Source organism: Oncorhynchus mykiss, chromosome 20, assembly GCF_057628025.1.
Source record: "Oncorhynchus mykiss isolate SJ-2025 chromosome 20, ASM5762802v1, whole genome shotgun sequence".
Lineage (NCBI taxonomy): Eukaryota > Metazoa > Chordata > Actinopteri > Salmoniformes > Salmonidae > Oncorhynchus > Oncorhynchus mykiss.
Window position 1 is genome coordinate 15105141 of NC_143041.1, and position 14474 is coordinate 15119614.

Consider the following 14474-nt stretch of genomic DNA (forward strand, 5'->3'; position numbering starts at 1 on the left):
AGGACCTTGTTGCTTTGCCAAGCTGACATGAGTTGCATTAAGCGTATTTCCCATCCCTTAAAAGCAGTAATCCGCAGGTTTTGTGCACCCCTATGCCGCCCCACTTCTTGTATAGTGTTTTCACTTTGAACGAAAACAAGGGGGCTGGGCAAAGTGTATTTACGTTAAATCCTGCCTACACGAATGACAATGCTGCCCCGGAGCTGGAGAGGAAGTAATAGTCACTTGTAAACTAATATTACAGCCTCCAGAAACAAACAGAGCAGACAAAGCCAACAAGCTAGCTAAAGAGTTGGTTCTGTTAGGTGACCTAAACTGGGATATGCTTAACCCCGGCAGTCCTACAATCTAAGCTAGATGTCCTCAATCTCAAACAAATTATCAAGGAACCCACCAGGTACAACCCAAAATCTGTAAACATGGGCACCCTCATAGATATTATCCTGACCAACTTGCCCTCCAAATACACCTCTGCTGTTTTCAATCAGGATCTCAGCGATCACTGCCTCATCGCCTACATCAGCTATGTGTTCGCAATCCAACGACCACCCCTCAACACTGTCAAACGCTCCCTAAAACACTTCTGCGAGCAGGCCTTTCTAATTGACCTCCTCTCGTCAGTCGAGGATGCCTGGTCGTTCTTTAAAAATAATTTCCTCACCATCTTAAATAAGCATGTCCCTTTCAAAAAATGTAGAACTAAGAACAGACATAGCCCTTGGTTCTCTCCAGACCTGACTACCCTCGACCAGCACAAAAGCATCCTGTGGCGGACTGCACTAGCATCTTATAGTCCTCGCGATATGCAACTTTTCAGGGAAGTCAGGAACCAATACATGCAGTTAGTCAGGAAAGAAAAGGCTATCATTTTCAAACAGACATTTGCATCCTGTAGCTCTAAATCCCCAAAAGTGTTGGTACACTATAAAGTTCATTTGAATAAGAGCACCTCCTCCCAGCTGCCCACTGCACTGAGGCTAGGTAACACTGTCACCACCGATAAATCCACGATAATCGAGAATTTCAATAAGCAGTTCTCTACGGCTGTCCATGATTTCCTCCTGGCTACCCCAACCCCGGCCAACAGCTCCACACCCCCCGCAGCTACTTGCCCAAGCCTCTCCAGCTTCTCCTTCACCCAAATCCAGATAGCTGATGTTCTGAAAGAGCTGCAAAACCTGGACCAGTACAAATCAGCTGGGCTAGACAATTTGGACCCTCTCTTTCTAAAATTATCCTCCGCCATTGTTGCAACCACTATTACCAGTCTGTTCAACCTCTCTTTCCGAGATCTGAGATCCCTAAAGATTGGAAAGCTGTCGTGGTCATCCCCCTTTTCAAAGGAGACACTCTAGACGCAAACTGTTATAGACCTATATCCATCACGCCCTGCCTTTCTAGAGTCTTCGAAAGCCAAGTTAATAAACAGATCACTTACCAGATCACTTAACATTTAGAATACCACCGTACCTTCTCCACTGTGCAATCCGATTTTCGAGCTGGTCACTGCTGCACCTCAGCCACGCTCAAGGTACTAAATGATATCATAAATGATATCATTGATAAAATATAGTACTGTGCAGCCGTCTCATTGACCTGGCCGAGGCTTTCGACTCTGTCAATCACCGTATTCTTATCGGCAGACTCAACAGCCTTGGTTTCTCAAACGACAGCCTTGCCTGGTTCACCAACTACTTCTCAGACAGAGTTCAGTGTGTCAAATCAGAGGGCCTGTTGTCCTGACCTCTGGCAGTCTCTATGGGGGTACCACAGGGTTCAAGTCTCAGGCCAACTCTTTTCTCTGTGTATGTCAACAATGTCGCTCTTGCTGCGGGGTGATTCCCTGATCCACCTCAACACAGATGACACCATTCTGTATACATCTGGTTCTCCTTTGGACACAAACGAGCTTCAATGCCATACAGCACTCATTCTGTGGCCTCCAACTGCTCTTAACTTCTTAAGGTATAGGGGGCAGCATTTTCACTTTTGGATAAATAGCGTGCCCAATTTCAACTTCCTGCTACTCATGGCAAGAATATAAGATATGCATATTATTTGTAGATTTGGATAGAAAACACTAAAGTTTCTAAAACTGTTTGAATCATGTCTGTGAGTATAACAGAACTTATGTAGCAGGCAAAACCCCGAGGAATAACCGCTCAGATTTTCTTTTTTTTAGGTCGCTGTCTGTTCACTGAATTCTCATTGGCAAACGATATTTATTAGGAACTGGTTTTCAGATCATACCGCTTCCACTGGATGTCATCAGTCTTTGGAATTTGGTTGAGGTTATTCATTTGTGCAATGACGAAGTAGGGCCAACTAGGAACTGCGTAACACTGTTGAGAGTTGTGCAAGACTTGAAAAGTAGCGTTGGTTTGTTGTCTTCCTGTATTGAACACAGATAGACCCGTCTTCAATTTGATCGATTATTAACGTGTAAAAATACCTAAAGTTGTATTACAAAAGTAGTTTGAAATATTTTGGCAAAGTTTATAGGCAACTTTTGAAATATTTTGTAGTGATGTTGCGCATTTTGGAAGCAACATTTGGACGGAATGAATCGAACAAAAGGACCAATTGTGATGTTTATGGGACATATTGGAGTGCCAACAAAAGAAGCTCGTCAAAGGTAAGGTATGTTTTATATTTTATTTCTGCATTTTGTGTAGCGCCTGCAGGGTTGAAATATGCTACCCTCTTTGTTTACTGTTGTGCTATCATCAGATAATAGCTTCTTATGCTTTCACCGAAAAGCCATTTTAAAATCTGACATGTTGGCTGGATTCACAACGAGTTTAGCTTTAACTGAATATCTTACATGTGTGATTTAATGAAAGTTTGATTTTTATATCCATTTATTTAAATTTGCCGCGCTGCATTTTCCCTGGTTTTTGGCCAAGTGTGACGCAAGTGTCCCCTATACCATAAAAAGTTAAACACTAGTAAAATCAAATGCATGCTTTTCAACCGATCGCTGCCCGCACCCGCCCTCCCGACTAGCATCACCACTCTGGACGGTTCTCACATAAAATATGTGGACAACTACAAATACCTAGGTGTCTGGCTAGACTGTAAACTATCCTTCCAGACTTACTATATAAACATCTCCAATTCAAAATTAAATCTAGAATCGGCTTCCTATTTCATAACAAAGCCTCCTTCACTCACGCCGCTAAACATACCCTCATAAAACGGACTATCCTACCGATCCTCGGCTTCGACGTTTCATTTACAGAATAGCTTCCAATACTCTACTCAGCAAACTGGATGCAGTCTATCACAGTGCCATCCGTTTTGTCAACAAAGCCCCTTATACCACCCACCACTGCGACCTGTATGCTCTAGTCGGCTGGCCGTCTCTATATATTCATCGCCAGACCCACTGGCTCCAGGTCATCTATAAGTCTATGCTAGGTAAAGCTCCACCTTATCTCAGCTCACTGGTAATGATAATAACACCCACCCGAAGCATGCACTCCAGCAGGTACAGCTCAACACCTCCTTTGGCCACCTTTCCTTCCAGTTCTCTGCTGCCAATGACTGGAACGAATTGCAAAAAAAAAAAAAAAAAAAAAAATCGCTGAAGCTGGAGACTTATATTTCTCTCACTAACTTTAAACATCAGATACCTGAGCAGCTAACCAATCACTGCAGCTGTACATAGCCCATCTGGAAATAGCCCACCCAATCTACCTACCTCATCCCCATACCGTTTTTATTTACCTTTCTGCTCTTTTGCACACCAGTATTTCTACTTGCACATCTATCATTCTAGTGTTACTTTGCTAAATTGTAATTACTTCGCTACTACGGCCTATTTATTGCCTTACCTCCTCATGCCATTTGCACACACACAGTATATAGACTTTCTTTTTTCCATTGTGTTTTTGACTGTACGCTTGTTTATTCCATGTGGAACCCTGTGTGGTTGTTTATGTCGCACTGCTTTGCTTTATCTTGGCCAGGTCGCAGTTGTAAATTAGAACTTGTTCTCAACTAGCTTACCTGGTTAAATAAAGGTGAAATAAAATACAAAAATTAAAAATAAAGATAGCTGTCCTTGTAGCAGGGACAACAGAAACAAGCACCATTCTCGGTTTTTGGATCTGAATCAATTCGAACCCCAAAAGAGAAAAATAAGCGAGGAAAAAGTCTGCTCAAGACAAATCCAGGATTAACATTGGAAGACCAAAACCGGATAAACATTGGAATTCAGTTTGGGAGAGTGACCCTGAAATGGCCACTGTTCTCATGGACTGGTAGGTTGGTGTTGCATTGCATTATTAGCCTGCTAGCTATGTTAGCTGCTAAGCTTATGCATTGATCAGAACGACAGCGCCATTGTGTTTTGGTACACCAGAAGTACATTCCAATGGAACACTGCGTTTAACTTGCAGCATTGCATTGCAGAGGCAGTTGCAGTGTGTTCTGTGTGGTGGATATGTTAGATTTATCCAATGTGTGCATCAAATTGTATGTGTAGACTTGACAGAAATAGTAGCAAAAGGTGAATGTTGAACTTTTATTGCTCACATATCCAGTAACAATTTTGGATTACATAACTGCATAATTTATCATGCAGCATTAATGCAGACTGTTGGTCTGTTGAAGGCTTTAGTGTGTTCAATGTTCAAGCTAACTAACACCTATACTTAACAAGCTAGCCAACATATTCTGTATTTGGACTGTTTTGTACTCAAAGGAATGTATTTGAGATTTGAGACTTGTTTAGGTGCTGCTGTGCGTTTTGTTGCTAACCTTACTTTGCTACCTGACAACTTGACGGTTTTTACTTTTTAATTACCGTTTATATTTTGTTTTTCCCTCGCTTTACTTTTTTCATTAGCCATCCCGGATCCGGGATCGTGAATACAGACTCAAGCTCATTACCATAATGCAACGTTAACTATTCATGAAAATCGCAAGTGAAATGAAATAAATATGCTAGCTCTCAAGCTTAGCCTTTTGTTAACAACACTGTCATCTCAGATTTTCAAAATATGCTTCTCAACCATAGGAAAACAATCATTTGTGTAACAGTAGCTAGCTAGCGTAGCATTTAGCGTTAGCATTAGCGTTAGCATTTAGCAGGCAACATTTTCACAAAAACCAGAAAAGCATTCAAATAAAATAATTTACTTTTGAAGAACTTTAGATGTTTTCAATGAGGAGACTCTGTTAGATAGCAAATGTTCAGTTTTTCCTGAAAGATTATTTGTTTAGGAGAAATCACTCCGTTTGGTGCGTCACGTTTGGCTACCAAAAAAAAAACGAAAATCCAGTCATCAATACGCCAAACTTTTTTCCAAATTAACTCCATAATATCGACTGAAACATGGCAAACGTTGTTTAGAACCAATCCTCAAGGTGTTTTTCACATATCTCTTCGATGATATATCCTTCGTGGAAGTGTGCTTTCTGTTCTGAATCCCAGGAGAAAATGCCCGCAACTGAAGATTACGCACCAATTTAGACAAAGGACACCGGGCGGACCCCTGGAAAATGTAGTCTCTTATGGCCAATCTTCCAATGATATGCCTACAAATACGTCACAATGCTGCAGACATCTTGAAGAAACGACAGAAAGCGCAGGCTCGTTCCTGCTGCATTCACAGCCATATAAGGAGACATTGGAAAACAGAGCTTCAGAAATTCTGCTCATTTCCTGTTTGAAGTTTCATCTTGATTTCGCCTGTAGCATGAGTTCTGTGGCACTCACAGATAATATCTTTGCAGTTTTGGAAACGTTAGACTGTTTTCTTTCCAAAGCTGTCAATTATACGGATAGTCGAGCATCTTTTCGTGACAAAATATTGCGCTTAAAACGGGCACGTTTTTTTATCCAATAATGAAATAGCGCCCCCATAGACTCAACAGGTTAAACTTTTTCACTCCGGATGCTATATCTGGACATGGTTCGTCAGGACCTCCACCAGCCGAAGCTAAGTAGTAACATTAACATGATGCCTTCTAATTGCAGTCGCTGTACTCATAATATACAGGAGAACAATCGCCTTGCGGCGAGGATAGCTGTGCTGCAAGCCCAGCTTCAGACGCAATCGTTAGGCAAGGGTAATTTCAGTGTAGGAAAGGATGAAACAGCGTCTGTGCCACCAGTAAGTATAGATTGTCCCTGCAGCCGGACAACTTTCTCGTGGCTTCTGGAGGGAAATGCTGTAGGAATGCTCAACCGGTGTCGCTCATTCACCGAGAGAAACTTTCAACCGGTTCTCCCCATTAAGCAGCGAGTCGGAGTCGGAGTAAGAGGCTGAGCCTACTCTGGTCTCTACTCCTCCCGTTACTGGGTCTGAGACGCCCAAGCCTCCTACCATTAGCTCTGACAAATTGAAAACTCTAGTCATTGGCGACTCCATTACCCGTAGATTTAGACTTAAAACGAATCATCCAGCGATCATACACTGTTTACCAGGGGGCAGGGCTACCGAAGTTGAGGCTAATCTGAAGATGGTGCTGGCTAAAGCTGAAACTGGCGAGTGTAGAGAGTATAGGAATATTGTTATCCACATCGGCACCAACAATGTTAGGATGAAACAGTCAGAAGTCACCAAGCGCAACATAGCTTCAGGGTATAAATCAGCTAGAAAGATGGGTCGGCATCGAGTAATTGTCTCTGGTCCCCTCCCAGTTAGGGGGAGTGATGAGCTCTACAGCAGTCGCACAACTCAATCGCTGGTTGTTTTCTGGACCCTCCTAAAAGATAGCATTTGTAGATAATTGGCCCTCTTTCTGGAACTGACCCACAAACAGGACCAAGCCTGGCCTGTTGAGGAGTGACGGACTCCATCCAAGCTGGAGGGGTGCTCTCATCTTATCTATGAACATAGAAAGGGCTCTAACTCCCCTAGCTCCACAATGAAATAGGGTGCAGGCCAGGCAGCAGGCTGTTAGCTATCACCATTGAGACCGTGTCTGTGCCTCGACCTAGGTTGGGCAAAAAATCTGACTTGTTGGCTAGATTCACAACGAGTGTAGCTTTAATTCAATACCCTGCATGTGTGTTTTGATGAACGTTTGAGTTTTAACGAGTACATTTAGCATTTAGCGTAGCGCATTTGCATTTCCAGGTGCCTAGTTGAGACATCTGCGTCTCAAGTAGGATCAAGAAGTTAACAGATTGGTCAGGGGGGACACTACTACTAAAAAGTTTACAGAAAGCATGGTAGTACCCCAGGAAGCGCATCAGTTCCTTCTTTGTGGAGGGCTGTGGGAACTGCTTCACAGTCTGGACCTTAGCTTCCACGGGGCAGACAAATCCCTGACCAACAACCTTGCCTAGGTACGTGACTGTAGCTTTGGCAAACTCACATTTTGCCAAATGAATAGTCAACCTGGCCCACACCAGTCTTTCGGACAGGGCTTGCACTCTCCAAACATGCTTCTCCCAGGAGTCTGAGTAGATGACCACGTCGTCCAAATACACGGCACACCCTTCCAGACCTGAGACCACCCGATTCATTAGCCTCTGGAAGGTGGCTGGAGCATTCCGCAAGCCGAAAGGCATCACTGTATAAGAGAACAAACCAGATGGAGTTAATCTCGCAATCTCACAATCTCTTTTGGTAAGGGGTACTTGCCAATATCCCTTTAAAAGATCAAATTTGCTAACATACTTTGCTAACCCAACTTGATCAATACAGTCCTCCATCCAGGAAGAGGGTAAAGGTCTGCTTTAGTAACATTGTTAACTTTTCTATAATCAGTGCAAGGTCTGAAAGTGGAATCAGACTTTTTGACCAAAAGACAGGGTGTAGCCCATTGTCCAACATATACTGCACCTCTGTTTCCAGTTTCAATCTCTTCTCCTCAGATACACGATAAAATCTCTGTTTGATAGGCTTAGCATCTCCGATGTCTATATCATGCTCAATTAAGTGGGTTTGCGATGGAGTGTCAGAAAACAAAAACAGGGTAGTTTCTAATAAGAGCTACCAATTCATCACGTTTCTCAGAGTCTAAATGATCTACCAAAACCCCAAGGTTTTGCAAAGTCTGGGAGTTTTTCAACCGCCCTTGTAAGACCTCATCCGAAACCCTAACGTCCTCCTCTTCTCCCCCCTCCACCAAATTAAAGCCACAAGATACAGTGACTGGAGCAGCAGTCAACGCTGACCTCACCGCTGGAGTGCCTTCAACTTAGATCACGGGAGTGATAACATTTTAACAGGTTCACATGGAATTCCTATGATTTCCTATGAAGTCAATAATATAGTTCAAATCTGACACTTTACACAACACATTGAAAGGACCACAATATATATATTTTTTTTATTATAATTTTTTACCCCTTTTTCGTGGTATCCGATTGTTTAGTAGCTACTATCTTGTCTCATCGCTACAACTCTCGTACGGGCTCGGGAGAGACGAAGGTTGAAAGTCATGCGTCCTCCGATACACAACCCAAACAAGCCGCACTGCTTCTTAACATAGCGCCCTCCAACCCAGAAGCCAGACGCACAAATGTGTCAGAGGAAACACAGTGCACCTGGCAACCTTGGTTAGCGTGCACTGCGCCTGGCCCGGCACAGGAGTCGCTGGTGCGCGATGAGACAAGGATTTCCCTACCAGCCAAACCCTCCCTGACCCGGACGATGCTAGGCCAATTGTGCGTCACCCTATGGACCTCCCGGTCGCGGCCGGTTGTGACAGAGCCTGGGCGCGAACCCAGAATCTCTGGTGGCGCAGCTGGCGCTGCAGTACAGCACCACCCGGGAGGTCAGGACCACAATATTTTGCCTGAAAAGGTGAACTTACAAGAGGCAGATGTAAGTAGATGATCACCGGGACTAAACTCACGCAGCTCAGCCTGTCCGTCATATTTCAGTTTCATTTTCCGTTGAGAAAATTTTAGTTTTTCTTTCGCCAGTTCACCAGCCCTATACAACTTCAACCTAAAACCATTTACATAGTCAATAAGGTTCTGAGGTGGTTCCTCAGGCAAACAACCATCCTGCAACACTGCTAAAGGCCCACGCACCTTATGACCAAACACTAAGTCATTTGGGCTTAAACCTGTGCCTTCTTGCACTACTTCACGAGCAGCTAGTAACAGCCAAGGTAACCCCTCCTCCCAATCTGCAGACAGTTCTGTACAGTATGCACGAAGCAAGGATTTTAAAGTTTGATGAAAAAGTTCCAAAGCTCCCTGGCTCTGGGCATGGAACGCAGTGGACTTGTTGTGTTTAACTTTAAGCTGTTTGAGAACCTGAGCAAATAAATGGGATGTAAAGTTAGACCCCAGATCTGACTGGATGATTTTTGGAATCCCAAATGTTGAAATAAATTCAGTTAACTTCTTCGATATAGGGGGCGTTCTTGTAATTTTTTGATAAAAAAACGTTCCCGTTTTAAACAAGATATTTTGTCACAAAAAGATGCTCGACTATGCATATAATTGACAGCTTTGGAAAGAAAACACTCTGACGTTTCCAAAACTGCAAAGATATTATCTGTGAGTGCCACAGAACTGATGCTACAGGCGAAACCAAGATTAAATTTCAAACAGGAAGTGCCCCAGATTCTGAAGGCGCTGTGTTCCAATGTCTCCTTATATGGCTGTGAATGCGCCAGGAATGAGCTTACACTTTCTGTCGTTTCCCCAAGGTGTCTGCAGCATTGTGACGTATTTGTAGGCATATCATTGGAAGATTGACCATTTTACACTACATCTACCAGGTGCTCGCTTGGTGTCCTCCGTCGCAATTATTGCGTAATCTCCAGCTGTGTGTATTTTTCCATTTGCTTCCGAGGAGAAACCCAACTGCCACGAATGATTTATCATTGAATAGATATGTGAAAAACACCTTGAGGATTGATTCTAAACAACGTTTGCCATGTTTCTGTCGATATTATTGAGTTAATTTGGAAAAAAGTTTGGCGTTGTAATGACTGAATTTTCGGGGTTTTTTCTTAGCCAAACGTGATGAACAAAACAGAGCGATTTCTCCTACACAAATAATCTTTTTGGAAAAAATTAACATTTGCTATCTAACTGAGAGTCTCCTCATTGAAAACATCCGAAGTTCTTCAAAGGTAAATGATTTTATTTGAATGCTTTTCTTGTTTTTGTGAAAATGTTGCCTGCTGAATGCTAGGCTTAATGCTATGCTAGCTATGAATACTCTTACACAAATGCTTGTGTAGCTATGGTTGAAAAGCATATTTTGAAAATCTGAGATGACAGTGTTGTTAACAAAAGGCTAAGCTTGTGAGTGAATATATTTCTTTCATTTCATTTGCGATTTTCATGAATAGTTAACGTTGCGTTATGGTAATGAGCTTGAGGCTATGATTACGCTCCCGGATACGGGATTGCTCGACGCAAGAAGTTAACGCTTTAACTACTGATTTTGAAGTTATGGTACGCAAGGAAAAAGCTGCCGGATATCTGGTTGCTTGACACATAACAGTTAATAAGTAGCTATGACCTGACTTGGACCTTGGTAAAGTCCCAACAGAATCGATAATAAGGTGCTCAAAAGGTTGCCCTATGGCTGGTATTGGATACCAAGGTGCTGGCTTTACAACCTGGTTTGGCTTGCTTGTGCGCTGACACATATCGCAAGTTTTAATAAACTGAGATACATCCCGCTTTAAACGTGGCCAGAAAAAATAACAAAGTATGCGGTCATAAATTTTACGAACACCCATATGACCTGTCACATCACCATGTGAAGTTTGCAACACTTTATTTCGCAAAGTAGTAGGTACAACTATTTTAAAGACTGGTTCTCCTAGACCCTGATGATAGTGTGGAACCCATTTCCTGACCAACAGCCCATCAAGAAGATAATAACACTGAGCACTATTCCTCATCACTGAATCAGGAACAACTTTATCAAGCAGATCAGCCAAGTTAGTATCGGCCTTTTGCTCAGCCATCAATTAATCTCTAGAACTAGTCAACTGTTCTGTCTGGAGTTTGACTGGCAACTCAAGACTTTCTGGCTTACTCTCAATCTCTTTACGAGAGGCCGCGTGGGTAACAGCACAAACTGGAAATACCTCAGGAGACATACAGTTTTGATCCGGCGATTCCCTTGCAGGTGACACTGAAGGTTGCTTCTTACAGATGTTTAGTTTGCCATCTGCCCACACCTTACTACCTGCCAAGTCATTCTCCAAAATCATGTGGACTCCCTCTACTGGCAACTGGGGTCTAACCCCAACATCTACATCACCCTCTACCAGACCACATTTTAGGGTAACTTCATGTAAAGGACAAGAGAATGGAACTAAACCCATACCACATACCATTACACAACTGTCAGTATCAGACTCTTTAGAGAACGGCAAAACAGATTTCAGAATAAAATAATCTAAAGCTCCAGTGTCTCTTAAGATCTTGATTGAAATATGTTGGTTGCCATCTACCAGGGACACTACACCATCTGAAATAAAGGCTGAAAAAACACAGTGGGAAGACTGAGAATCAAACTCAACGAGTGGCTGAAAAAGCTCACCCTGGTGGTCAGAGGCTGCAACAGGACTTGCCATCACAGCAAGTTTAACTTGACCTGACTTTTTTGATTTAAGCAGAGGACAATCTTTCTTCCAATGTCCTTCAACTAAACAGTAGCGACAGGTATTAGCATTTACCGGTGCTTTAAGTCCTCCAGACCCAAACTTCTGCTGAGGTCTTTGGAAAGCCCCAGAAAAAGGTGACCTACTATTCCTAGGAGTAAAGTTATTTTTATGGTACATGTCACTGTTTGACTCAAAATGGCTTTTATGTGTTAGCCTGTACTCATCTGCAAGGATTGCTGCATCACTTGGAGACTTAACTTTACGTTCATTCATGTATGTAGCAACCTGGTCAGACACAGAATTTTTGAACTGTTCTAACACAAACAAATTAGACAGACCCTCAAAAGTACTAACTTCAGAAGCTGTACAACAACGATTAAATTCAGAAGTCAAATCACAAACAAACTCAGAATAGGTGTGTGAATCTAACTTTTTCCTGTAACGAAAACGTTGACGATATGCCTCTGGCACATGCTCGTAGACCTTCAGAACTGCTGATTTAACTTCAGCAAAAACTTTACTGTCAGCTACACTCAGTGCTGTAAAAGCCTCACGTGCTTTACCTGTAAGTACACATTGCAACAACATAGTCATGTCCAAATCTGACCAAGCTCTAGCTTCCGCAATACACTCAAATATAGCAAACTATGTGACTGGATCTGACTCATCAAATTTAGGCAACAAACGAAGATTCTGTGAAACATCAAACTGTGGTAGTCCTTCTGGTTTATTAGCATTTCTCAATCACTCTATCTCTAACTGCATTTGCAACAGCTCCCTTTGCTGCTCAAAAGTTAATGAAGGGCTAGACTGAAAACCTGCACCCTCACTACTAGCAGACTGACCCCCCAAAACACAAATTTCTCTAAGACCCTGCTTTAATCTAGTTTTAACAGTCTCTTTAATGTTTTTATCAACAATCTCAATCTGATAATGTTCAGCAATTTCCATTAACTGCTCCTTAGTACACAACTCTAAGGCTACCGATGAAGGAACAAAACTACTCAAAATGAAAGAGATTTCTCTCAACCAATACAACTAATACAAATGCTAAAATAAACACAACTCACCTGCTGTCAGTCTGGGTTCAAGGACAAGAGCCACACCCCACTATCCTCCAAAAACAACTAACTAACTGGCCCTGGTCTTCGTGCAGTCACATGTGGTGGGGTTTTATGCACACAAAACCAGTGGAGTGGAAAAGACAACCAGAAACTGCCCCCCCCCCCCCCCCCCCCCCCCCCCCAGGTGAGGTGTGGAAGTATCATAATGTAAGGTGTATGTAAAGTGCATGGATGCGTGAATCTGTGTGTGTGAATGACTATGCAAAACTACAAAAACTATGCAAAACTACAAAAGAACAAACAAAACAGGTTCATACCTGGAGGAGCGGAGAGAGAGAGAGAGGCGATTGGTGACAGTTTAAATAGTCTGATCCCAGGTGACTCCAATCACTAACGACCCTCCTCTGCCTGCAGGAGGAACCGCCCCTGCAATGCGGAGGAGGAGCCGTGACACCTATCTTCCCCATTATTCCCAGTGCATGTATTCCTGTGTTCTCTGTTTGTCTGTTGCCAGTTTGTCTTGTCTTGTCCAGCTTACCAGCGTTTTTTCCCGAGCCGCTGTTTTTCTATTCCTCCCGGTTCTGACCTCTTTCCTGCCCTGACACTAAGCCCGCCTGCCTGACCATTCAGCCTGCCCTGATCTCGAGCCTGCCTGACCATTCAGCCTGTCCTGATCTCGAGCCTGCCTGCCACCCTGTATCGTTTGGAACTCTGGCCTGGTTTATGAACTTTTGCTTGTCCTTGACCTGCCTCTTGCTACCCCTTGTTGTTCAATAAATATCAAAGACTCAAATCATTTGCCTCCTGTGTCTGCATCTGGGTCTCACCCTGTGTCGTTATACATCTGGGTCTCGCCCTGTGTCTCGCCCTGTGTCGTTATACCCTTACAATTACATAATCTAAGTGTTGTAGACAAAATAATGAAAAGGGCTGTCTGGTTGCCTCAAATAGACAGATTTGCATGTATTGATAATTTTTTTACTGGAAAAAAATGTGACTTAACTTGCTCTTAGAATGCATGGCTTGGACTTGACTCGAGACTCGACCTGTTCTACTTGGGACTCGACTTAACCTTTTGCGTGTAGGGGGCAGTATTTTAGTTTTTGGCTAAAAAACGTACTAATTTGAAACTGCCTATTTCTCAGCCCCAGAAACTAGAATATGCATATAATTGTCAGATTAGGATAGAAACCACTCTAAAGTTTCCAAAACTGTAAAAATATTGTCTGTGAGTATAACAGAACTGATATTATAGGCAAAACCTGAGGAAAATCCAATCAGGAAGTGCCTCTTATTTTGAAACCTCTCTGTTCCTATGCATGCCTATCCTCCATTTAAAGGGATATCAACCAGATTCCTTTTTCTATGGCTTCCCTAAGGTGTCAACAGTCTTTAGACATGAGTGTGAAAGATCACATTGCGTAAGTGGATAGGTGGGTGCTCTCAGAGTGAGTTTTGCGCGACCATTGAGTAAAGCGGCCATTGTTTCTCCCGGTGTTTTTGAAAGACCTACACACCCGGTTGATATATTATCGAAAATATATTTTAAAAACAACCTGAGGAATGATTATAAAAAACATTTGATATGTTTCTGTGGACATTATGGATATTATATGGAATATACATGTGTCTTTAGATCCAAACCAGTTTAAATGCCTGTTAACTTCTTGCGACGATCAAACCCGTATCCGAGAGCGTAATCATAGCCTCAAACGCATTAGCATAACGCAACGGACATAAATACCCCTAGAAACTTTTCCTATTCATGAAAATCGCATATGAAATTAAATAAATATATAGAACAACACAAGCTTAGCCTTTTGTTAACAACACTGTCATCTCAGATTTTCAAAATATGCG

General features: G+C 42.6%; 1 long non-coding RNA gene across 3 annotated transcripts in view; it reads right to left on the bottom strand.

Annotated features, from left to right (window-relative positions):
• LOC149974404 (uncharacterized) overlaps positions 1-14474 on the bottom strand; it is a 286443-nt gene that overhangs the window by 239291 nt on the left and 32678 nt on the right. The window contains exon 3 of one of the 3 annotated variants that reach the window (XR_016489345.1): positions 5187-5209. The exons of the other annotated variants lie outside the window; for them this stretch is intronic. This is a non-coding gene — a long non-coding RNA (uncharacterized LOC149974404). Of the gene's footprint in view, positions 1-5186; positions 5210-14474 lie in introns of those variants that run through there. 3 annotated transcript variants of the gene reach the window in all.